This window comes from Benincasa hispida, chromosome 9, assembly GCF_027475165.1.
Source record: "Benincasa hispida cultivar pf3 chromosome 9, pf3_genome.v1.1, whole genome shotgun sequence".
NCBI classification, from domain to species: Eukaryota; Viridiplantae; Streptophyta; class Magnoliopsida; order Cucurbitales; family Cucurbitaceae; genus Benincasa; species Benincasa hispida.
The window spans coordinates 92780190-92807310 of record NC_143486.1 but is presented as its reverse complement, the minus strand read 5'-3'; positions in this window follow the sequence as shown (position 1 = coordinate 92807310).

Here is a 27121-nt window from a genome sequence, read left to right as displayed (position 1 = left end):
AGGCTAATGTGGTAGCCGATGCTTTGAGTAGGAAGTCGAGTTACCCCAGAGACGTGCTAAGTTCCCTAAGGGGAAGGTTATTGCATGAATTCAGAGATGCTAATGCAACACTAACAGTAGGCTGTTTGGGAGAGATGATAGCTCATTTTTAGGCAAGGCCTACATTAGTAGATGATATCATTAGAGCTCAGCTAGGAGACGCTGGTCTTCAAAAGTTAGATGAAGAGGTAAGTAAGCAGCAAATATCAGACTATATCTTAAGACAGGATGGAGCCTTGATGAAGGGAGACATGTTATGTGTTTCTAATAATGAGGTGCTGAAGAATGCAGTGCTAGGAAAGGCTTATAGTTCAACATATAGTATGCACCCAGGTAGCACCAAGATTTACAGGACATTGAAGAGGTCTTACTGGTGGCCTTGAATGAAGAAAGACATAGCCAATTATGTGGATAGATGCTTAGTCTGTCAGCAGGTTAAGCCAAAACATCAGAGACCTATAGGTTTGCTTAACCCACTTCCAGTACTTAAATGGAAATGGGAAGATATGACTATGGATTTCTTTTTGGCCTACCCAGGATGCCCAGTGGTTATGATGGTATTTGGGTAATTGTAGATAGAATGCAAAGAAAGCAAAATTTTTGCCAATCAGAGCCACATCTACTCTTGATCAATTAGCTAAAATGTATGTAGATCGAGTTGTCAGTCAGTTTGGGGCTTTAGTATCCATTGTATTAGACCGGGATCTGAGGTTTACCTCGAAGTTCTGGCCTAGTTTGTAGAAGGTGCTTGGTATTGAGTTACATTTTAGTACAGTATTTCATCTGCTGATGGGTGGACAGTCAGAACGAACAATCCAGACATTGGAGGATATTGATAACTTGTAGAAGTATAAGTTATTGTTCTATCAAAGTTGGAATAATTAGGATTTCTAGTGATGTAAACACATTTATTACAAAGGAAAACATATGAAATCCTACATATGTGATAAATTTGTACAAAAGTATCCTTTTAAGTAAAAGCTACTTCACTAACGCACTTTAATGTAGGAATAAAAAAAAACTTACCAAGTGTTGCAGACTAGGCTAACGCAAGAGGTATGCGTCTGAGACTACTCGACGCATGAAAGATTCATTTGGCTCATGTATTTTACGTCAAATCACGACTTGCAAGCATGAGCATCTGATTGACAACATCCGATTGAATCAAAGTGGTAGACGACTATCTTAGGGTGTGGAATTTAATGCGATCACATCACCAAGTTGCTAAGAGGTTGCTTATACAAAGAGAAGTCACCTACAAGAAGAAGAGTTAGACAGTTAGAATTTAGATAATAGATAGCTGGTAGTTAGAACTTTTTCACCTCTGTTCGTTTGCAAGCAAGGAGTAGGAGAGGCGACTACCATTTTTCCATCGTTGATAAAGAGGTGCTACTGAAGAGAAGCTCGAGAGAGACATCTTCTTTAACTCCTCCACCAAGTTGGTCATTCTAAGCATTAAAAACAAGCCAAAGAGGAAAAGAGAATGAACTATGTGGCTTGACTTCTTCCTTTTTACTTTGCATTTCCATCCACTATTCCATTTAATTGAACTAAAATTGTTTGTATCAACACTTATTTTCTTTAATTGAGTCTTATTTTCGACCATTCTTCACTTCTCCATATGTTTACTTTTGAAGTTGTTTATGTTTGTGAACTTTCTTGCTTGATGAATGCATGAAATTTGCTGCTTGAATCTTCCTTATCAGTAGATTGAAGTGAAATAGTGGTTAAGTCACTCGAGAGAGTAGTTTAACTGTTGAACACATCAAGATAGGACGAAATATTTTTATAAATAGAAATGTTCACGTGTTTTGTTTGTTCTTTGTAACTAACGCATGCGACCTAGAGATAGGATTATGTGTGGCATTCACATCGAAAGATGTTGAACAGAGCATGAATTAAAGAACATATTTCCAATGCACAACAAATAAATTTAGATTGTAAACAAACATCTGTACCGTCTTTATTCCATTATCATTGTGCTCATATAGGCTTGTTGTTCCTACTAGGAAATCAATGCATACCATTTACACTTAAAGCTATTCATCCATAAGTCCTTTTTTCCCTCTCATAACTCTTATTTCCCTCTTGCACGCGTGCCATTAGCTTAGTGTAAATAACCAACGCCTATCAGTTAATTAGGAAACATCTGCATTAGATCTGAAAACTAACTTTGCGTTAGTATACTCTAGAATCCCTGAGTTCAACCTTGGGCTTACCAGGAAACTTAGGTTAGATTTATACTTGGGTCTAGATTAAGAGAACTTGTAAGCACTAACAAGGTTTGCACGCATCAAATCTATCAACAAGGCATCACAATATTTTCATACCAAGAGAGATCAATCCACCATTCATCTTCACTCATCATAATCATTCATCACCATTTACATTCATAATCATAAGCACCATTAAAAATAAAAAATACAGGGAACAAATATGTTGATGTTGTGTGTTATAGTTTAAAGGAAGCTGGGATGCACACTTACGCTTAAAGAATTTACATATAATAACAGCTACCACTCAAACATTGGCATGGCCCCATATGAAGCCTTGTATGGGAGACCATGTAGAACACCAGTTTGCTGGAATGAGGTTGGTGAAAGATAGTTGATAGGGCCAAAGTTGGTACAAATGACATAAAAAAATGTTAAGCTAATAAGAGAAAATTTGAAAACAGCTTGAGACAAATAGAAAATCTATATAGACAGAAGAAGAAGAGAACTCAAGTTTGAGATTAGACACCGAGTATTTCTTAAGCTATCACCATGGAAAGGGATACTTAGGTTTAGCAGAAAAGGTAAGTTGAGCCCGAGATATATAGAACCTTATGAAATAATTGAATGAATCAGGCCTACAACTTAGAGGTTAGCTTTACATACTGAGTTTTCAAAGATATATGATGTTTGTCATGTATCTATGTTGAGGAAATATGTACTAGATCCTATTCATATTCTTCAAGATCAACCAGTACAATTGAAAAAGATTTATCGTATGAAGAGGAACCAGTTCAGATTCTAGACAGGAAAGAACAGGTGTTGAGGAACAAGACTATTCCATTAGTTAAAGTATTATGGAGAAGCCATGGAATAGAGGAAGCCGCTTGAGAAGCTGAGAAGCAGATGAAAAAAAAAATATTCACATCTGTTTGCATGATCAAGCTTAAGGAAAATTTGAAGGAAGAAATTTCTCTAAGGGGAAGGTAAATTGTAAACCCTTAAACTTATTTTATTAGTTAATTAAGTTTAAGTCCTCCTGATCATGTGTTTAATTATCCTAATTGTGTGTTTTAATTCTTGCAAGTATATAGCTATAATGGTTGTAGTAGTTGAAATTATATGGAAGACTATATGGGTATATGTGTGAAGGTAGAGAAATTTAGGGAGGTATGCATGAAGCCAAGCTAAAGGGAAATGGAAATTTTCCTAAGTGCTAGAAGTTATGCTCTCGGGTGAGATAAGGGAGCTGACGCTTAGATGGAAATAAAAAACTTAGAAGTAAAGAACACATGATTTCCTACAGGCTTAAGAGTCCAAGGAAGGAAATTGGCTAAGTCTAATAGGAGGCATGCGTTCATGGCTACTTGAAGGTTAGTAAAGGTCTAAGATGACTAGTATGCAGGCAGTTGAGTTTACCTAGGTGAATCCATGGCAAACATCGAGGTGAATTAGAGGTTAAGGGGGCGTTGAAGAGCGGCAAGTTTAAGCATGTGTCTAAGTCAAAGTTAGTGTATGTATTGAGTAAGGGTGTGCAACATTAATTGAGGTTTTCGTTGGCCGAGAAGGAAGGTTAGCTTGGACACAACCTGGACATTGGTGAAAGACTTAAGCACCTAGCTTAATCCCCAACTAATGGGCTAAGTGGCGTGGTTAGAGACCTTAAGTAGGGTTATTGTGCCAGCTATCATTCTAAGAAAGTTAGTTGGTCATGCAACCTTAATATAAACGATGTTTGAGTTGAAGATCTCGGTTTGGGCATTTCATACGTTCTAAGGAAGGGATAGTCGACCACTATACTGCTTCGATCTACTTAGAAAAACCATCGAAATCCACCTCGTTTTTTCCAGTAAATGAATAGGAACACCATGAACGACTCAATAAAAGAATACAAACTCGATAGTAGTATTTAATGCCCCAAACGATAGTAGCATTTAATGCCCCAAAACATAGGCGTTTATAGATCCAAAAACATAAAGGAAAACCATAAAACTAATGTCCAAACTCGAAAACATCTGTTAATGCAATACAACATTCAACATTAATTCATCACATGAAATAATCACAGAATGAAGATTCTAAAACCCACCAAATCTGTAAAATTTATTCATAAAAAATGGAATTAACCTAAAGAATCTAATACCAATTGAAGGATCTCAATTAAGGGTCCTTGAGTGGAAGCAACGGAATGTCCCAAATCCCATTTTCCAGAATTCACAATTTTACAGAGAACATGAAATAGATCATGCATTTAATTCAACAATTACAACATGTTTAAATAGAAATTGCAGAAAAATAAAATTTGGGTTTCAGAAACCTTTACCTTTGAAGATGTTTCTTCAATTTGAAACCTCGATCTCCAACCGGAGACTACCACTATTAAACCGATTAAAAGATTAAACTTAAATTTCTAATCTCATTAGAAAGTGATCTTAGGTCTATGTGAATCATGTTTTAAAACAATTTTAAAAAATGATTATTAACCTAAGGTTTGCATGCAACTCTTAATTATTGATTTTAATTTCTAATTCCATATTGTTATAACAATTATAAATAAAAGAAATAAATTAAAACCATACATTGCATGCTTTTACATACTTTAGTAAATTATAACATTTATAAATTAACCTAGAATGGTGTTATGCTTCATGCAATTTCATTTCATCACTAATACATATAACATTTATATAATAAAGTAATGAAACATAGTATAACATACAACCATTCATACATCCAACCATATATTATAACAACTATAATATAAATGATGCATCAATATGCTATTAATGCATGCATACATATATTATAACATTTATACTTTATGATACATGAGCATGTTATATTAATTAAACCATGCATAAACATATATTATAACACTTATAATATAAATGATGCATGAAAATAAATACATAACCTATGGTGGGTTTTAATTCTATATGACATACAATATGACATATATATAAGAATAAAATATACATCACATGTACATTAAAAGAGCATTTAGTGGACCGAGATTGGACACCTAAAAGGAAAAAAAATTCTAACTATTATAAAAAAAAAAAGCCATTCAGTTTGAAATAGGTGAATCGGGCCTTGAACTGCTCGAACCGGACCAGGAATTAGTCCAGATGAACCCAAAACACTCGAACCAAAGAGCCCACGAACAGAATCGGACCGGAAGACCACGAACCACGCGCGAACAGAGCTAAACCATATGAAACTTCCGTCTCGGAGCGTTGTAACGTTGTGCCCAGCGTTGCGACGCTATGGAAATTTCCTTCCATCTGTCGCATCGCAGCGTCGCAATGCTATGGCATAGCGTTGCGACGCTACAACATAGTTGCCCATTGTATTGCTTTGATCTGCTTCGAAAAACCATTGAAATATACCTCGGTTTTTCCAGTAAACGAATAGGAACACCACGAACGACTCAACAAAAGAATACATACTTGATAGCAGCATTTAATGCCCCAAAATATTGGCCTTTACAGATCAAAAAACATAAAGGAAAGCCATAAACTAATGTCCAAACCTGAAAACATCCATCAATGCAATACCACATTCAACATTAATTCATATCACATGAAATGATCACAGAATGCAGATTCTAAAACCCACCAAAACTGCAAAATTAATTCATAAGAAAATGGAATTTGGGATCAAAACCTAAAGGCTCTAATACCAATTGAAGGATCCCAATTAAGGGTCCTTGAGGGAAGCAGCGGAATATCCCAAATCCCATTTTTCAGAATTCACAATTTTACAGAGAATAAGAAATAGATCATGCATTTAATTCTACAATTACAACATGCTTAAACAGAAATTGCAGAAACATAAAATTTGGGTTTCAGAAACACTTACCTTTGAAGATGTTTCTTCAATTTGAAACCCCGATCTCCATCCGGACACTACCACGAACGCAACCTCGATAATCTCAGGTGAGAACCCAGGAGTATGTGGTGCTCTGGTGAGGGAAGGGAAAATTGAGAGGAAGAGAGAAACAATGAAATTTTATTTTCTTCTTTTTACTCACAGATCTATTATGTGTTTTTTGCATGATGATGAAGAAGAAGATCTCTGCAAAGCCCATTTTTCCATTCACGTAAAAATGGATAGAAAATAGGGGGGGGGAGGGAGGGGAGGGGAGGGAGTTACATCTCCCTCCCATTAATTAATTTAAAATTAATAAAATAAATATATATATATATAATTAATTAATTAATTTAATAAATAATTTAATATATATTAATATGATAACCACCTTATCATATATATATATTAAACTATATGTTATATCAAATATAACATATATTCTGTAGTTTTCATATTGTATCATATATAATATAACCTATAGTTTCTTTTTTCTCACTAATGACATTTAATATCAATCACATTTACATTAAATTTAACAAAATGAATCGAATTCATAAAAATAATATTCGAATCATATTCACATATTTATTTCCTCTCATAAATAGTTAATATTATAATGTATCAAATATATTATAGTAATTATATCACATATAATTTAAAATTTAATTAACTATACCATATATAATTAATTCCCTCAATTAATTTGAACAATTCAAATTAATCCAAAAACTTATTCTCATTTAATCCCGTTGAGCTACCGAGGGACCTCATGAACCTGTAGCTTGAAGCTCCGATGATACGTGAATAATTAATTAAACTTTTTAATTAAATTATTCACCATCCGTTAACAGTCGGACACTCCACTAAAGACCGATAACTGCACTCTTCGAACTACATATATATTTATGTGTCCATTAGATATAACCCATCAACAGTTTGATGACCCTTCACAAATTGCTCGTAAGTACAACTGAGTCAAAATTACCGTTTTGTCCTTATAGTTACATCTAACTTCTTAAGTACCATTGATCCCTCTAATGAACAATAAATCATAGTCCAATTATGATCAAACCCCTCTCGGGCCAAAAGAGGGTGTGGTGCTACATTGTTCAAGCCCTGAAGTTAACCCTTAAGGAAGCAATATTATCTACTTGCCTCGACATTGGAGAAGGAGTGAATTCCTTCTAGTGTAGTTGTGTTCCCAACTCCCCAATCAAATGAATCCCCAAAATGGTAGGCTTGTTGAATTAGCGATCTGGCCACTTTCACCCATACAAATCAAAGGACCGCCTTCATAGGCAGGAGTTCACAACTCACTCAAGATTCAAGTCATGTTACCTATGGTCATCTGTTGAAATGTGAGTCTCTATTATGAACGATGTTATATAATGAGACTAAACATTTCGTGGTCCGATCTTATACAAACTTCTTTGTATAGAATATCCCTGCTCACATGTCTCCACATGAATTATCAGTATCAGATCATTTGTAGCACTTTACAACAATTGAAACATCTACAAAGCGGGTCATACTCGCAGTGTCACCAGGATAAGGTATCCAACCTTCTCCATTTACTATAGACCATTTAGGTTATCACTTAAACATGATCCACCCGTATGTCTCTACATATATGTTTAAGCCATAAGATAACCTTGAATGTTAGTTTATTGGCTTGTGGTTAATGGAACTAATTTTGAAACAAAACATCAAATATTTTATTACTTAAATAAAATGTTTGTACATTACAATTACAAACTATAGGATCCTACAAGATTTATAGCATCAATTCCAATACTAACCAATTATAAGGTAAAGTTTGGGTTGTGTTGGATTTTGCATATGCTAAAACTAGTTAGTGAAGTTAAGCTCAAGATGGGGCTCAAGGCATTAACTAAAGGTTTTTATTATTGTTACAAGGCAAACACTTATAGGGGAGGTCTACAGTCCTTTAAGGAAGTAACTCAAAGATAGTGAGTGACTAGTTTTTAAATATTTGCTAAGTATTTTTCTAGTGAGCTTCTAATGCATGGTTGGTTTTTACTTGATTCTTTCAATGCATATTTTAAGTATTAGAAATTTATGTTTAATGCATGATCGATAGTTTAAAGATAAATTTTATATATAATCTCTATGTGTTTCAATTAGGCTATATGCCATGTTTTAGCATTTGACTAAGTTATTCAAGGATTTTCTTTAGCATGATGAATATGATATTTTATATAAGAATTTATGTAAAGTTAAAATTCTTTATGCTAATATGTAAAACCTACTCCTAAGCATTGGTACCAAAGGTATAGTAAGGTACCCAACTATATGGAGATCCTTACTGTTGAAGGTATAGTAAGGTAAGCAAGAACCTATTCCGTTCTACATGCACGTAATATCTATGTTGTCGACGTTGATGAGATCGAGCAAAAGGGAAAAAGGGCTCTCTTTCAACTAAGGTTATTAGGAATCAAGCAAAAGGGCTCTCCCTCATTTTCAGGCGAAGGAGTAGAGGGGCTTTACAGGAAATAATGATGAATTTAAACTGGGTTTTCTATATACTCTGTTTATCATTTTACTCTCAAATCTTGAAGTGAGAATGTAAATGTTTTATGTTATGTTTGTAAGAAAGCATGCTTATTTTAAAATAGTCACTCATTGAGCATTTAAAGCTCACTCTTTAAAATGTTTTTCCTCCCTAGGTAGCGGTTGACATCCCGAGATCTAACAGTTTTGCCAGCCAATCACTTCTCAAGAAACTCATAAAACTCAAAGCTTAGGTGGCTCATCATGTCTTTATTAAACTTGAATCTTAAGTTCATGTTGTGAGGGATAAGGGTAAAAGTTAGTGGTTGTTGTAAATAGACTTACTTGGACCTCATAACCGTGTTGTTATAAATAAAGTGTATTGTGATTTAGGAATCTGTATGTTTAGGTTGTATTGACCATTTGATAGTAATTTGCTGTAACATATAACTGCTTATCAGATGCTAAGAGTACAGGTTCATGGAAGTATGTTGGCAGTTTGGCAGTAGTTGTCATAAGAGGATTGACAATTGTTATCTTCACACTTTTTCTCGAGTTAGGAGGATAATTTGGGAAGGGGTGTGACATGTTATCTGCAACAACATTTGAGAAGTTAACACACAATATTTGTATGTGATAATCAAGAGTATCAAGTGATATTTTCATGAGGGGGAGTAAATGTGCTACACTCTTTTTCCCTTGACCATGGTTTTGTCCCACTGGGTTTTCCTAGTAAGGTTTTTAATGAGGAAATTATTAAAGTACTTTTTTTTTTTCCTTTATGAGGTTTTTATCCCATTGGATTTTTCCTAGGAAGGTTTTGACAAGACATTTATTTTATATACTATGGATATCTAAGAGGGAGTATTATAAATGTAATATTGTAGATATCCACAACTTACTTATGTTATATCAAATCTATAACCTTCCTAGGTTACCTAATCGCTTAACCTGCCCCATTAATTTTTACTTAGTAACATATAATCTACCATACCTTATAAATAAGGTTTGTAAAGAACACCTCAATTTAATATAACACATTTGTTCTTTATACTTTCTTCTCTACATCTCTCTTATGTTCTTATATTCGTTCTTCTTTTCTCTCTATCTTATAATAGAAAAGAGACTTTTACATTAAAAAAAAAAAAAATCTATTTTTGGGTCATATATGTCATATATCTCTCTAAATTTAATTTTTTTTCAAAGAAGGATTTTACTATTAATTTTGGACAAATTTTCCAATTTTTTCATTTATTTATATTCGTTTTTCATATATATTTCCCTATTTACAAAGCTCACTTAATATTTGAGAGAAAAAATATAATTATTATGAAGAGAGAAAATGCATTTAATATAGTTTTTTTCTCATTTTCAATTGGGAGAGAGAAAATACATTTAATATATATTACATTTTCAATTGAAGCGATGCATTTAATTTGATTTTATTTTCCATTTCACGTATTCTGGTGCTTTCTTTGTTTTTCCTATTTGATTTTGATATTATGTGATATATTGCATTGTTTATTTTGAGTATTATTTGTTGTGCATTGTTTATTTTGAGTATTATTTGCTGTGCATTGTTTATTTTGAGTATTATTTGATTTCATGTAATATATTTCATTATTTATTTGGTATATATATCTCAGGTATTCTACGATATGTACGCACTTCTAATATATTCCACCGATGTTCGATATATATGTCATTCTAATGTAATTTTTATATGATGGCCTGACTTGTTTGAGTTTGAATTTGTCAATTATAGTCTATTGTTTATTTTTAGTTTGTTCATATTTTACGCTATTGTCTCATATATACCATATTTTAGATTCATGGTTATTTTTAATATGCATTAGAACGATGGAATATATCACATTAATTAGTCTCGTTTCCATTGAGCTATATATTTTGCATACTTTTTCATATATACATATGTATATTTAGTTATTTTGCAAATATACATCTCACATTATATGCTACAAATTAGATCAAATTATTTAAAGAAAAAAAACAAAATTCGTGGAGTTTAATTTCTTAAGCTAGGGCTTTGAAATGTGTTAGTAATATTTTTCACCTTATAATATATATACATATATTTGAGTGTACATCTAATATATATTGTAGGGAAAACGGTATGAATTTACAATATACAATGGGATATCACATATTAGCTATATTTAAACAACAACATATATTAAAACAACAATGGTAGACAGTGTTACACACTTATATATATAATTGAAATTTGTATACACACGTGCGCGCGCGCACACACACACATATTGATGGAGTTGATATTTAACGTAAGGAAGCAATTAAGGATCTAAGCACTCTAACTACATCAATTTTGAAGGGTAAACATGCATTTTTACTAAAAAAACAGAAATAGGGTTTATAGAATACAACCTTTGTAGTTTCCACCAAATTGCTTGATTCTTCTTCAATTTCTTCTCCAATCTCAATAGTAGACCACCACCAAAGCATTTTCTACTATCCTTAGGCCTTAGATTGAAGTGTGGACTTCAAATTGAGAAGAATTTGAGGTGATTTTTTAGAGAGTTTGAAGAAAAGGCAGAAAAACAGTTTTTCAGCTTTTGTGAATCTCAGAGTTTTAGTTCTTCAACACAAAAATCAGTTCAATAACTTCAATAAATAGAAGTTGATCATGCAAATGGATGAAACAAGAATAAGTCACCTCATTTTCCATTTCCAAATTAGTGGCATGAGGTGGTCTTTAATGGAAAAAGTGGGATAAACCCATTATCCATTTTTTTCTTTTCATAAAATTGATTTAATTTTTTAAAATTAAATCCTGATTTTAAAAATAAATTTAATTAAATTAGTTTTATAATTTTAAAAATCATAAATAAAAATTGAATCCAATTAATATCATAATTTTGAATTTCAAAAATCCAAATTTTTAATAAATTAATTTGGGAAAAATAATTAAATCAATTTAATAAAATTAATTTAATATCACATATTAAATTAATAAAATACCTCATCAAATAAATTTAGAGGGAATACAGTTCAAGATATAAGTTATAGTCTCTACTGTAAAATCTTGAAACAAGTCAGGTAAGGAAGCGTAACTCATCATCGGCCGAACCATGTCCAATAGGGTTCGATTTCTCCTCTCGGATACACCATTTTGCTGAGGTGTACCAGGTGGTGAGAGTTGAGAAACTATTATATGTTCTATCATATAGTTCTGGAACTCAAAATCCAAAAACTCTCCACCTCGATCAGATCGAAGCGTTTTAATTGTTTTACTTAATGCGTTTTCAACTTCAACCTTGAACTTTTTGAACTTTTCAAAGGACTCAGACTTATGTTGCATTAAATAAACGTACCCATACCTCGAATAATCTCTAGTAAAAATGATGAAATATTCATAGCTTCCCATGATCTATACATTCATCGGACCACAAAGGTCTGAATGCACTAGCTCTAGAGGCTCTTTGCCCCTATAACCTTTTCCAGTAAAAGGCCTTTTAGTCATTTTGCCTTCAAGGCATGACTCACACACTGGTAAAGAATTTTCTTCTAACTCGCTTAAAAGTCCATTCTTCACCAACCTCTCAATCCTATTGAGATTAATGTGCCCTAAACGTAGGTGCCAAAGTTGGGCATTTTCTTTAACAGAAACTTTAAGTCGTTTGTTTTGAGTTACGATAGTTTTAACCAGCTCTATGTTATGGAGGGAATTTTTTGCTAACGGCCTTAGCACATACAAATTATTTTCCAGTTTAGCTGAATATATATCAACACCATTTTTCAAAGTAAACACTTTATTAACTGAAAAATTTAGTGTATAATTACATTTGAGCAAAGACTTTACAGAAATTAAGTTCCTCTTTAACTCGGGAACTACATAAACATCATTCAGAATGATAAACCTATTCTGTAAAGTCAACCGGAGACCTCCTACTACCACAGTTGAGACGACGTGCTTGGTTCCAACTCGCATCTCATCTCACCAGAACCAAGCTACCGCCAGAAACTAATTTTCTGAAATTAAGAACGAACATGGTTAGTGGACCTAGAGTTAATAATTTAGGCAGAATCATCATTCTCCACTAAGCAAGTTTCCAAAACCAGTAAATCGTATTTACCTTGTTTGACCTTCTTTTCAGCTAAATAACATGGGCAGTTTCACTTCTAGTGCCCGTCCTGATTGCTATGGAAACACTTTCCCTTGTCAACTGCACTGGTTGCCTACCCCGTAGAGCAGCAGGTTGTGGGTTAGTAGGTACCTTTCCCATATGACCCTTCTTCTTCTTCTTCCACTTGTCGATGCTAGAAGAAGAAGGTACATATTTAGTTCCTAAGGTCGAACCTTTATGGAACTTTTTGGATGATGAAGCAACATTTACTTCATCGACCTTATTTTCCTTACTTTTCAACAAAGATTGGAAAGTTTGTAACTCATTCAGTAGAGTTGTAAGGTTTTAATCAACCTTGATCAGAACAGCGTTGCTTACAAAGTGAAGGAAGTTTTTTGGTAACAACTCCAGAATAATGCTAACCTGGCTGGCATCATCGACGCTCGACTCGTTCATCTCCATCACATTGAAGTGAACCATCATATTGAGAACATGTTCCGGAATAAATGTTCCCTTCTTCATCCGTGAGTTATAGATGTACTTAAGAGTTGTTGGGAATGTCCTAGAACTCACAGTTCATAAATTTTGTTTTAAACATTCTATTTATCAATAAAATATTATTGAGTACCTTATTCGATAAAGATGTTGATATTGCATCCTATTATAAAAATCCAATAAACATATTCATGGCTATAGTATGAATACTTTAACTTTATGTGGCAACATAAACAGGATCAAGTTAATAGTAATACAAATGATGTGATCCACAGATCATTCATGTAGAGACATGTAATGTGAGTGGAGGCATCCTGCAATGAGTTTGCATAAAGACTGGACCTTGAAATAGTCACTTTTCTTTATAACGACCATTTACTGTTAAACTGCCTATTTTATACTAAAGTAACCTAGGATAACTTGATCTTAATCCTGAACTAGCTATGAACTTCTGTTTATTCGGGATTGTCCTTTGATCTGCATGGGTGAGAGTAGTCTAAAAGCACTACTCAATAAGCCTTCAATTTTGGGGATAAGATCGGATAGATAGTTGGAGACATAGCCTTGCGAGATGGAGATGGAATTCACTCCTACCCATCTTAAGGTTAGCAGATAGGTTGTTCTCTTAAGTGTTGATTCCTGTTCTTGAACAAATGGGGCCCCGTCCTCTCGTGATAGAGATGGACATGATTCATAAGTGGTATTATGAAACAGTTGTTCATTAGAGGTTCAGCAAGAGCTTAAGGAACAAGATGCATTTACAGGGGTAAACGGTAATTTTGACTCAACTGTAAATACGAACGACTTGTGAAGAATCGACTTACTGATTATGGTTAACATGGACAGAAATATATCTACAGTGAGAAGAGTGCAACTATTGAGCTATAATGATGTGCCTTGATAGTTAACAAAAAGTAATTAATTCGGTTTAAAGAGTTTAACCAATTAATTACAAATCGTTGGAGCTCATGATCTGTAGGTTCAATAGGTTCTTTTACTAGCTCATAAATTGGAATAATAAATTGAGTATTAATTGGATGAATTTTGAATTTAGGGTTATGAATTTGAAATGTTCAAATTCAGTTTTAGGGTTTTCAATTAATTGTATATGATGCAATTAAAATGTTTAATTGGAGAATCAATTAATATTTAAATTATGATTTAAATATTAATTATACGAAATTGAATCATATTGGTGGACTTGGTATTTTATTAATTTAATATTAGATATTAAATTAATAATTTTTAAATAAAAGGTTTAATTAAAATTGGAATTAGGTTTATTTAAATTAATTTTATAAAACTATTTTTTAAACAAAATAGTCCTGTTTCAATAAAAATCAATTTTTTTTTTTAAAAAAAGAGAAATTTGAGTTAGTGGATTTTTTCCAAAAATTGGAAAAATCCATTAACCACTTTTTTGGTGTTTTATCATCAAATTCCGCCTTAGATTTTCAATCAATTCCAAGTAGAAGCTGGCCTACATGCAGCCATGTTCTAATGCATGAAATTAGTCTATAAAATGGAGCTTCATGCATGGAATTAGAGGAGAAGGCTGAGAACTTTATCTAAGTTGTTGCAAAACTGAAAACCCTATTACACCCTCTTAAGTTCATCCTCAATTCAGCTTAATTAGAGTGTTTCCACCATACATTCCTTCTTGAGCATGATGGAGAAGATCTTGTTGGTGGTCTACTTGAAGAATCAAGCTCAAACTTGTAGAAATTCTGCTGAATTCATAGAAGAGATCTTCAAAGGTAATATTTGGTTCAAATCCCTTTATGAAAACCTGAGTAGCATGTTTAAAACTCAAATTAATTATAGTTTAAGTGCTTATTGATTTTGACTTCTTCCGTTGCACATTATATTACTCCTTCAAGAGCGTCGTGCCTGAGCTGCGCAAATGGTTGTCCGAACATTCCCTTTAGGGACTTTATGATATTGCGTGCAGTGATCATGGGCTCATGCTTCTTGGCCAAAATGTCGTTAAGGCTGGCCAAGATGTACGCTCATGCCTTTTCGTTCGTCTGTGTTCAGTGCTCGTACGTGTCTCGAATGTTTCAAGCAGCATTGGGAGGTGGAAAGGAGGACAATCCTCCATAAGGAAGAACCATAAGTCATCGATGATAAGTATCATGTTAATGGTATTCTTCCAACTAGCGTAATTCTTGCTAGTCAGTTTATCGGCGGCTAAAAGTGAAATAGTAGTGGTAGCCATAAATTAAAAGTTAATAAAAAAAGAACAAACTTAATAAGTTTACTTGCATTAAACCACTTTTAACACCAATCAAGTTTTAGCAAAATAGTTCTATTGTACCCTAAGTGACATCTATTTTGCAATGATGCTCCAGTGAGGCAGGATAAAAGTCATCGTAGGGGTATCAAGTGCCCCTTCATTGGAATGAGAAAATCTCGACCATTAGACAGAAATAACTCCTTGTAACTAAATCTAACAATCACCATTGTTCGGTCCAGAATTTGTTAACATCCTTAACAATTATGTGTAAGTGTAACCCTCATTTTAGGCCCTAGAGTCCTGCCCTAATGCACCAACTGTAGGGAAAAGCAGATTAGGACAAGAGACTAAAGCAACCCTATCCATTTATGGAGATCAGATAAAGAGTTGTGCAATAACAACCATCCTTTGGTGGGACACTCCCAAGGTACCTCGAGACGATACACTAAAACTTATCCAACCTAATGAGAGAGACGAAGGGATATGTTATCACAGTCCCGCTCCCACTTACTATGAACATTTTTTTCTCCATTCACCTTGGTATTGACCTACCCAAATTCCATCCTTTCGGAGGACACTCCTAGTGTGTCTCGAGGCCGAGGATAGATCTCACAGTGTGAACTTTTTAGGGAGAAACGTGTAGAGGTAAAGTGAAGTATCATATACCCCAATTACCTCCCACTAAATGTTCTACCTAGGGGTTCATTAACTTAGAAAATTCGGCTACTGATTTGAACTAAGTGATTTGTTTAATTTTCTAAAAAAAAAACACTTGTTTTTGATGATTAAACAAGTTTGATTCAAGTCTTGTTAAACACTTTAACAGACTTTCATCAAATTTGCATGCATGTAACAAATCTATCTAATTCACTTTTTCAGGTAGGTTCACAGGTAGGGGTGCGATGTTTCTATCGACTTAAGTACTCCAGCCTAGCCAGGAACTAGCCTTAGCCAAAAGGTCCTTTATAGATACATTTGTTATATATTTAATCTTTTATTAGTCAATTTAGTCCTATCAAACCGAATTAAAAGATTAAACTTAGGTATCTAATCTCATTAGAACCGTGATCTTAGGTCTATCTCAATCAAATTTTAACACTCTTTTAAAACATGATTAAAGCTTAAGGTCTGCATGCAACTCTTTATTATTTATTTTAATTCTAATTTCATTAATTATAACCCTTATAAAGCATGAAACAATTAAAACCATTCACATTGCTAAGCTAGACATTCACAAGACATTTATAACTTTTATAAATAAACCTAAGTGTCATGCTTCATGCAATGTTCATTCATTACTAATATATAACTTTTATATAACAAGTAATGAACTAAGCATACATTCCATGCTCATATACAACCTTATATTATAACACTTATTATAGAAATGATGCATGGATATGCTTTAATACATGCATATATTATAACTCTTAATTATATAATGCATGAGTATGCTTTAATGTAATTTAATCATGCAACCTACTATATTATAACACTTATAATATAAAGATGATGCATGAAAAAATGCATAACCTATGGTGGGTTTTAAAACTATATGACATACATTATGGCATATAATCTAAACATACATCACATGCACATTTAATAAAAGTTGATGGACCAGGATAATATGCCTAAAAACCAAAAATAAAAGCTAAACTATTACAAAAGATTCGAGTCAACTAGTTCGAATGGGTGAACCGGGTCTTGAACTGCCTGCCATGAAGCCTCGTCACTTGATTGTGTAGTAAATCCTTTTGATCATCGAGTAACGCACATTGAGTATAATTGTTCGTGTAGTGATGATCGTGTGGCTAAGGACTATGCTACGAGCATAAAAGTCCACGCGATCGTGCATCATGCTTCGAGTAATGCATGTCTGGCGATCGTGTAGCTAACGACTATGCGATGAGTATGATAGTCTACAAGATCGAGTAGCAACTGTTGAGTATCGTATACCCTATGATCGTGTAGCTAATGACTATGCGATGAGCATGATAGCCTACACGATCGTTTAGCGCGTATGCCTTGCATCAAGTATTAAGTACTATGCGATCATTTACCCCCGAGCGTCTATGCAATCATGTAGCCAACGCAACACGATCGAGTAAACTCTTTACATGATCGAGTAGAACATTTCTACACGATCGCATTGCCAAATCTAAACGATCGTTTAGCTTGAGCTACACAATACGACCATCGTTTCGTCTTCTCCCTCGAAGCAAACAATAACTCCTTACATCTGAAGCTTCTTCATGAATGAATTAAAAACTTAAATGAATACAGACTTGATTGCAAGATATTATGCCCAAAAACGCAGGGCCCTTACAAATTAACTTTTGTAAAAGTAAAGCAAATCTTTAAACAGAGACAATTATCCTGAAACATCCATCGACAACCTCCACAAAACACTTAACACTTAAACGCATTGCAGACTACTTAAAACCCATCAAGACTGTAAATGAAATTCAATATAGCAACGAAATTTGGAAATCAGAACAACCTGACTCTAATACCAATTGAAAGAACTCTAATTATAAAGGACCTTTGAGCGGAAACGGATTGTCCAAACTCTATTGTGAAAGAACTCATACATTTACAGTTATACAAAACATATTATGCACAAATGTTAAATTACAGCATGTTTCTTGAAAAGAAAAAAAACAAAAGATCAAGAAACCATACCTTTGAAGAACCTTTCTTCAAGTATATCCCCCGATCAGTCACGAACGCAATGAGCAAGACGAACTTCCTCGAACAACAACGAGCAGAAACTCGATCCTCGAACAAATCTGGACACAACCACGAGATTACCTTGGTATTCTCGGTGTGAGAAACTAGAAGTGTTAGGTTCTGACTTATATTGGTTTGAGGGAAGATTTAAAGTGGAGGAGGAGATGATTGAGTAAACGATAACACTATCGTGTAGATGAAAGTCTATCGCATAGACAGACAACTCGATCGTTTAGTCTCTCAAGTGATCGTATAGTAAAACTCTTTTACTTGATTGCTAAAAATATCAATCGTGAGAGATTTTGAAATCAAATTTCATTTTATCCCAAAATTGCCATAAAATCATGCAACTACCCACTAAGGGTAGTATTGTGAAAAATATTTTTAATTCAAATAATTAATAAATATAAATAAATATGATAACTAACTTATCATATTATATTTATAACCTATAATTTTAATATTGCATCATATACAATATATAAACCATAGTTCTTTATGAATCTAATTCATAGAAATTATATTTGAATCATATTCAAATATTAGTTCCTCCAAACATAACAATAATGTATCAAATACATTATATCAATTAGATCATATATAATTAAATTAATTTAATTATATCATATATAATCAAATTCCCTTTTATTAATTTGAACATTTCAAATTAACCAAAAAACCGATTCTCAACTTGAATCCATTGAGCTACCAAGGGGACCTTATGGACCTGTAGCTTGAAGCTCCAACGGTACGTGAATAACTGACGAAACTCTTTAATCACATTATCCACCATCCGTTAACTGTCGAGCACTCCATTAAAGACTGACAGCTGCATTCTTCGCACTACAGATATATTTCTGTGTCCATTGGATATAACCAATCAACAGAATGATGACCCTTTACAAATTGCTCGTAAGTAAAACTGGACAATTTACCGTTTTCTCCTATAGTTACATCTAACTTCTTAAGTACCACTAATTCCTCTAATGAACAATAGATCATAGTCCCACCATGACTAAACCCCTCTCAGGCCAAGAGAGGGTGTGACACCACATTGTTCAAGACCCGAAATCAGCCCTTAAGGGAGTAATTTATCTACTTATCCTTACTTTGGGGAAAGAGTGAATTCCATCTTATGTAGCTGAGTTCCCAGCTTCCCAATCAAAAGAATCCTCAAAATGGTAGGCTTATTGAGTCAGCGATCTGACCACTCTCACCTATGTAAATCAAAGGACTGCCCTCATAGGCAGGAGTTTACAACTCACTCAGGATTAAGGTCATGTTACCTATGGTTATCTTAGTGAAATGAACGTCTCAATTATGAACGACATTATATTGGTCCGATCTTATACAAACTCCTTTGTATAGAATATCCTCGCTCGCATGTCTAATACACGAATGATCAGGATCAGATCATTTGTAGTACTTTACAACATTTGTAACACCTACAAAGCGGGCCATACTCGTAGTGTCACTAGGATAAGGTATCCAATCTTATCCAGATACTACAGACCAGTTAGGTTATTACTTAAAACACGATACACTTGTATGTCTTCATATATATGTTTAAGTTACAACGATAACCATGGATCTTAGTTTATTGTTTGTGGTTAATGCAACTAAAATATCAAATATTTTACAGACAAAAGTGAATAAAATATCATATATTATAAATCATAAAATGTTTGTCCATACAAGTGTTTACATACTACAGGACCCTACGAGATTTAGGGCATCAACTCCAACAAGTAGCTTCCATCAATGTCGACCACCACAACATCGCCTGCAACTTGCGTTGTCGTCGTTCATCTCTCACCATCCATAGGCCACCGTCAATTCCTCTCTTGCCAATGTAACTGACCATTCATCGAAGCACCGTTCATCACGAACGACTCAAAACACACCAAACACTTTGAATACAGACTCACTAGCAAGTTAATTATGCCCAAAAACGCAGGGGCGACCCTTACAAATTAACTTTAAAATGTAAAAGAAAGCTGTAAACATAGGCAATCATCCCGAAACATCCATCAATTCACATCCACAACTACATCTAACACTTAAACGCAATGTAGATATGCTTAAAACCCACAAAGACTGTAAATGCATTTCAATACATCAATGGAATTAACTTTGAATATCAGAACAACCTGGCTCTGATACCAATTGAAGGAACTCGTAAACAAGAGAACTAATGAGCGGAAGTAGATCATTCCAAACCCCATTGTGAAAGAACAAAGCATTTATAATCAAACAACAACAGATATGCATAAATGAGTAAATTACAACATGCTTTTAAGGAATATTACAAAGGGATCGAGTAAACATACCTTTGAATAACTTTTCTTTTAGTATTCCTCTATCAATCTGCAAGGCGTCCAATAGCACAAACGCAATGCAAGAAAAATTGTGAACAACACGAATTGGTGAATATTCGAACACAATTGAGCAAAACTTGATCCTTGACCCTCGAACAAGAAACTCAACACCACCACTCGGTTACCTTGGTATTCTCGGTGTGAGTTTCCAGAAGATGTGGGTTTTATATGGATTTGGTAGAGGGAAGGAGGAATTGAATGATCGAGTAAGTAAGAGAAGGGAGAAGTCTATCGTTTAGACTTGGGTATTCGATTGTTTAGCAGTGAGTAGCTATCGTATAGATTACTCGATCCTTGATCGTTTACTCTCTTAAAGCTATCGTGTATAGCTTTTTTCTTGTGCAATCGAATGCGTTCGATTATGAAAAACTGATTATAACTTCCCACTTAGTTGGTTATTAGGAGAAAAAATTGAATTTCAATTATCTCATAATTGATTTAATTATAAATAAATATAATAACTAATTTATCATATTGTATTTATAACCTATAGTTTTAATATCACATCATATGCAACATGTAAACTATAGTTCTTTTTCTCCTTTATTGCATTTAATATAAATCATATTTATATTAATTCCTCCAATTAATGTATCTAATACATCAAATCAATTATATCACATATAATTGAATTAATTTAATTATATCATATATAATTAAATTCTCTCTTGTTAATTTGAACACTTCAAACTAACCCAAAAATTGATTCTCAACATGAATCTATTTAGCTACCAAGGGGACCTTATGAATCTGTAGCTTGAAGCTACAACAGTACGTGGGTAACTGACTAAACTCTTTAATCACGATATCCACCATCCGTTAACTGTCAGACATTCCACTAAAGACTGATAACTGTACTCTTCGCACTACAGATATATTTATGTGTCCATTAGATATAACCAATCAACAATACGATGATCCTTCACAAATCGCTTGTAAGTACAACTGGGCCAATTTACCGTTTGGCACTTGTAGTTACATCTAACTCCTTAAGTACCATTGATTCCTCTAATGAATAATACATCATAGTCCCACTATGAGTGAACTCTTTTTGGGTCAAAAGAAGATGTGACACCACATTATTCAAGCCTCGGAATCAGCCCTTAAGGGAGCAATTTATCTACTTACCCCTTGCTTCGGGGAAGGAGTGAATTCCGTCTTGTGTAGCTGAGTTTCCAGCTTTCCAATCAGACGAATCCCAAAAGTGGTAGGTTTGAGTCAGCGATCTGGCCATTTGCGTCCATGCAAATCAAAAGACTGCCCTCATAGGCACAAGTTCCTAACTCACTCAGGATTAAGGTCATGTTACCTATGGTCATCCTAATGAAATGAAAGTCTTTGTCATGAACAACGTTATATAATGAGACTAAACATTTCGTGGTCCGGTCTTATACAAATTCCTTTTTATAAGATACCCTCGCTCGCATGTCTATACATGAATGATCATGATAAAATCATTTGCAACACTTTGTAACACTTGTAACATCTACAAAGTGGGTCGTATCCGTAGTATCACAGGATAAGGTTTCTCTCCTTTATCCATATACTACAAACCATTTAGGTTATCACTTAAAGCACGATCCACTTGTATGTCTCCACATACATGCTAAAGTTACAACGATAACCAGGGATCCTAGTTTATTGGTTTGTGGTTAATGCAACTAAAATACCTCATATTTCATAGACTGAAGTGAATAAAATATTTCATATTATAAATCACAAAAGGTTTGTTCATACAGATGTTTACAAACTATAGAACCCTACGAGGTTTAGGGCATCAACTCTAATATGTTGTTCACCTGAACCGACCTTGCGCCACTTGCAACTCACGCTGTCAGGAAGAAGAAAAAGAGAGGAGGAAGAAAGAAGAAAGAAATTGGGGTCCAACAAATTTTCTTTTTTTTTTTTTAAGGAATATCAATGGGCACATGGGTATGAAACCCTAGGCTATACATCAGGGAGAGATAACAAAAACCTAGGTTTATTTTATTATTATTATTTTTATATAAAAACCATGGATGATGTCTTAATGGTAAATATTGACCTCAACATCGGTAAAAGTTTGTGGTTTATTGGGTTATTTTTCAAATAAATTGAATGTAGAAAACAACAGTGTAATATAGCCTACAATTAAGGCCTTGTATGTTAAAAGCCTTAAAGAAAAATGTTTGGTACAAGGTTTTGAGTCTAGTTTCTATTTGGTTTCTAATATAAATCCTTAGTTTTGTTTTATTGGTTAATTATGTTTAAGTCCTCTTAGTTATGTATTTAAGCTCTTGTAAGTATGTATTTATGATGTTGTATTAGTTGAAATGTATGGAAGGTCTATTATGTAAGGTTAAAATGAGAAAAATACTCTAAGTATGGAAGGATGGGCTCTCGGGTGAGATAAAGAAGAGTTAATACTTAGAAGGAAACAAAGAGCTCGATGTGACGAAGTTATGTCAGGCTATGTGGTCATACATGTCAAGTTATACGACCAAAAGTCCAAGAAGGGGACATTGTGGTAAGTATAGCCATGTTGTATATGAGAAGTATGAGACCAAAATCATGTGAGACTGGAGAAGCTCAATGTAGGCAGTGTGCGAGCGACCAAGTTGCCTAAGCAAGCACTCCAAGAGGATGCAAAGGTAGTGTATGTTAGGAGGGTCGTGAAGTAAGTATCGGTCGAAAGGCTTAGTTAGCAAATGAGACGGTCGTGGATTGATGCGATGATGGTGTCACTCATGCGATGCGATGAAGTAAGTTAAGGTAGTTAACGTGGGAAGGCTATTCAGGTAAGTCTTATTAGGAATACTTAAGATAAGAAAATGCGATGTTGGATAGGAGTATGCGATGACCAAGAAAGGGCTTAAATGATGGAAAGCCCTAAATAGTTTAGCTTAATCATTTAGAAAGTGGACTAAATAGCACATTATAAATATTAACTTGAGGATTAGCATGCCAGGCGGCGTTTAATTAAGACAATCTCACATGTAAGTCTAAGTATAAATAGGCATTGCGAAGAAGAAAACTATTTTGCCAAAATTTTCCTACACTTAAGAAGAGGTGTTGTTGCCATTTGAAAGCTTAGAAGAAGTTGAAGAGGTTCACGACAAACTCAAGAGATCAAAGGGATTTCCAACCTATTCAGAAGAAATTAATGCTCAAACTCTAAGGTAAGAAGAGTTAGGATGTTTACAAGCAAAAAGAAAATTTAGTTCATTCATGGCTAGATTTTAAGTTATTGAATTTAGAAGTTGAAATCTGGAATGGTATTGTGGATGAACAAGCAGACAACTACATCTGAGGGATAAGCAAGCAGCTGACTAGACAAGGAATGTGACGAAGCACCTAGGTAACAGATATTCATCGTATAGGCACAAGGTATGTCTTCGTGACTTCCCTAGCACCCGATAGTGAGGGTTGTCTATCTAGGGGCAAGTAGAAGGTGAATTGGCTAAGTATAAGCAATGCAATGAGCTTAGTCATGATGCAATGAAATTACAAGTATGTAGTGACATTAAATTTATGTGTTAAGCTAAAAAAGGAGCCGGTGATACTAACCAAAGGACCTTTCCTTATTTCTAATGAGTAGATTTACAAATGTTTTTCAGTGTATAGTCAGTTTAACATGTTGTTTTATGCCAATACATGCTTTATACTTATGTTGATCGCATGATCCATGATTTCAAAGAATGAGGTTTTAATTGTAAAACTAGCATGTGATTTTCATAGGTTTATGTTTATATGATGAAGCACGATGATTTCAGCAAAGGAATTCTATAAGTATGTTACTGTTTACAAGGAACTATGTGATGACATATTATCATGAAACTTTAATCATGTTATCTTAAGTATTATGTGTTTTTTTTCATGAAATATTTTTAAATGTTTTTGTGCCTTGTACAACCCTACTCCAATGTTTGTGCCGAAGGTATGATAAGGTACCTATATTCCAATTATGTTAGGAAACCTTGACACCGAAGGTATAGTAAGGTGGTCAGGTTTCAATTCAGCTCTACGTACACGTACGACCTATATTATTGATGTTGATGAGATCAAGGAAAAGGGCTCTCTCACAACTAAGGTTATTAGAGATCAAGCAAAAGGGCTCTCTCTCATGTTCAGGCAAAGGAGTAAAGGTGCTTTACAGAAAATAATGTTAAGTTGTAATTCAGGGTTTTCATATGTGATGATTTCTTGTTAAGTTTTGTTTCCAAAACCTGAAAATGAGAATATAAATATTTTATGATAAGTCTGTTTATGTTACGTATGTATGAAGCATGTTTCTTTTAAAATAGTCACACACTGAGCATTTTAAGTTCATACCTTCAAATGTTTTCCTCCAGTCAGTCGCTATTCAAGATCTTTTAGTATTTTGGAATTTAGGTTGTCCATTTTGTTATGTTAGACCATAGTTTTGTCTGTACATGTCATGTGGTGAAAGGGTAGAATATGGGTCAAATTGTTGTTGTATTAAACTTAAGATTCCTAAATCTATTAATGTATGTTGGATTGGTAGTTGACTAGCAGTATTAAACTTAAGATTCCTAAATCTATTAATGTGAAGTGGTTTAATGACGAGATTATGATAAGATGTAGAAATTTTGAACTGTTAATCAGGTTTAACGAGTGCTAAGGAGACAATTTCACAGGAACAAGTTGGACAATAGTTGTCATAAGAGGATTAGTGACTGCTGTCTTCACATCCCTTCTCGGATTTAGAAGATAATTTAGGAGGGGATTTTGCATCTAAGTTTTAAATTGCTACACATTTAGTCATTGAATTTTGAATTTTGTTTCAATTTAGTCCCTAAGTTTTAAAATGTTATAATTTTATCCTTGAGACTTGAGTTTTGTTTCAATCGGGTCCCTAAGTTTAAAGAATTTACATTTTAATCTCAATTTTTTATTAAATACTTACTTTCAATTCTTGACATCAATTTCTATTAATCAATTAAATATAATTAAGAAGTGAAAATTTAAATTTAATTTTAAAAGTGAAGAAAAGAAACTTAATTAATTATATTTTTTTAATGATTTTTAATTTATTAACATAAATTAATACTAAATATGAAAAATGAGTATTTAATAAATAATCGAGGTTAAAAGTGTAAATCTTGAAATACAGGGACCAAATTAAAGCAAAATTCAAATGTCAATGGTACAATTGTAACATTTTGAAACCTAAGAACTAAAATGAAACCAAACTCAAAACTTGATGACTAAGCCCCATTTGGTAACCATTTGATTTTTTGTTTTTGTTTTTGAAAATTAAGCCTATTTCATCCACATTTCTTATAATGATTTTCATCTTTGATGGTTAAATTTTTAACCAAATTTCAAAAACAAAAACAACTTTTTGAAAGCTACTTTTTTTAGTTCTCAAAATTTGGCTTGGTTTTTTAAACTATTGGTGAAAAGTAGATAACAAATAAAGAAATTTGGAGATGAAAGTAGTGTTCATAGGTTAAATTTTAAAAAACAAAGATAAAAAATAAAATGATTACCAAATCGGACTAAAATAGTTGCCAAACAGGACCTTAGGAAAAAAAGGTACTTTTTTCTATTTTTAATCTATAAATTTCACATAATTCTACTTAATTCTACTTATTTTATAGCAAGGAATGAACAAAAGCAGGATGAGAAGTCTATACTACCACTAGATATTTTCTCCCCTGCGGACTATTTGATATCGATTTTAGAAAATGGTTAGAAATAGTCTTCTAAAGTTTTCACTTTACAAAACTAGCACGTTTTTTAAAAATTCGTTAAACTAGTTTTTTTTATCCATCTTGAGCGATATCAACCACCGAGATTTCGCTAAAAATTAATCTTTTCTAACTTATCAATTAATTTAGGTCTTCTCGGTAAAATCTCGGATAGTATTTAACACCAAGATTTTACTAATTTTTCCAAATGTATAGTCTTTCCAAATCTTATACCAAAACTTATATATATTTTTTAAAATTTCTCCAAACTTGATTATTTTTACCAAATTTTATATCAAAAGTTTACATAATTTTTCAATATTTACCCTAGTTTTGTTTCTACAATTATATTAATTTTCAAATTTCCAAATGAGTTTACCAATTATGATTTTTCATATGGATCTCAAGTTCACTAATTTTTAAATTTTGTAAAAGATCACATTTGCAAATAAAAAAAAAATTAAGATTTGGGAAAATATAAAGAATCTCGAATTTGCCCAAGATTTCACTTACAAAACCTAAATATATAGAATCTCGGTATTAATTTTGTCAGAGATACACCAAGATTCTTTATATCTCCAAAATTTTTCTTAATTTTGGTAAAAATTTTGATATTTGAGCTGAAAGACTAAAAAAATTAAGTAAGATTTGATAAAAGATTTGAAAAATTAGGTAAGATTTGATATAAAATTTGGAAAGATTACATAATATATAGAAAAATTGAAAACAATCGATAAGTTAGAAAAAGTTAAATTTTTATGTAAATCTCGGTGGTTGACCTCGGACGAGATAGACCGAGAAAAATTATTGTAACGAATTTTCAAAAAATATGCTAGTTTTGAAA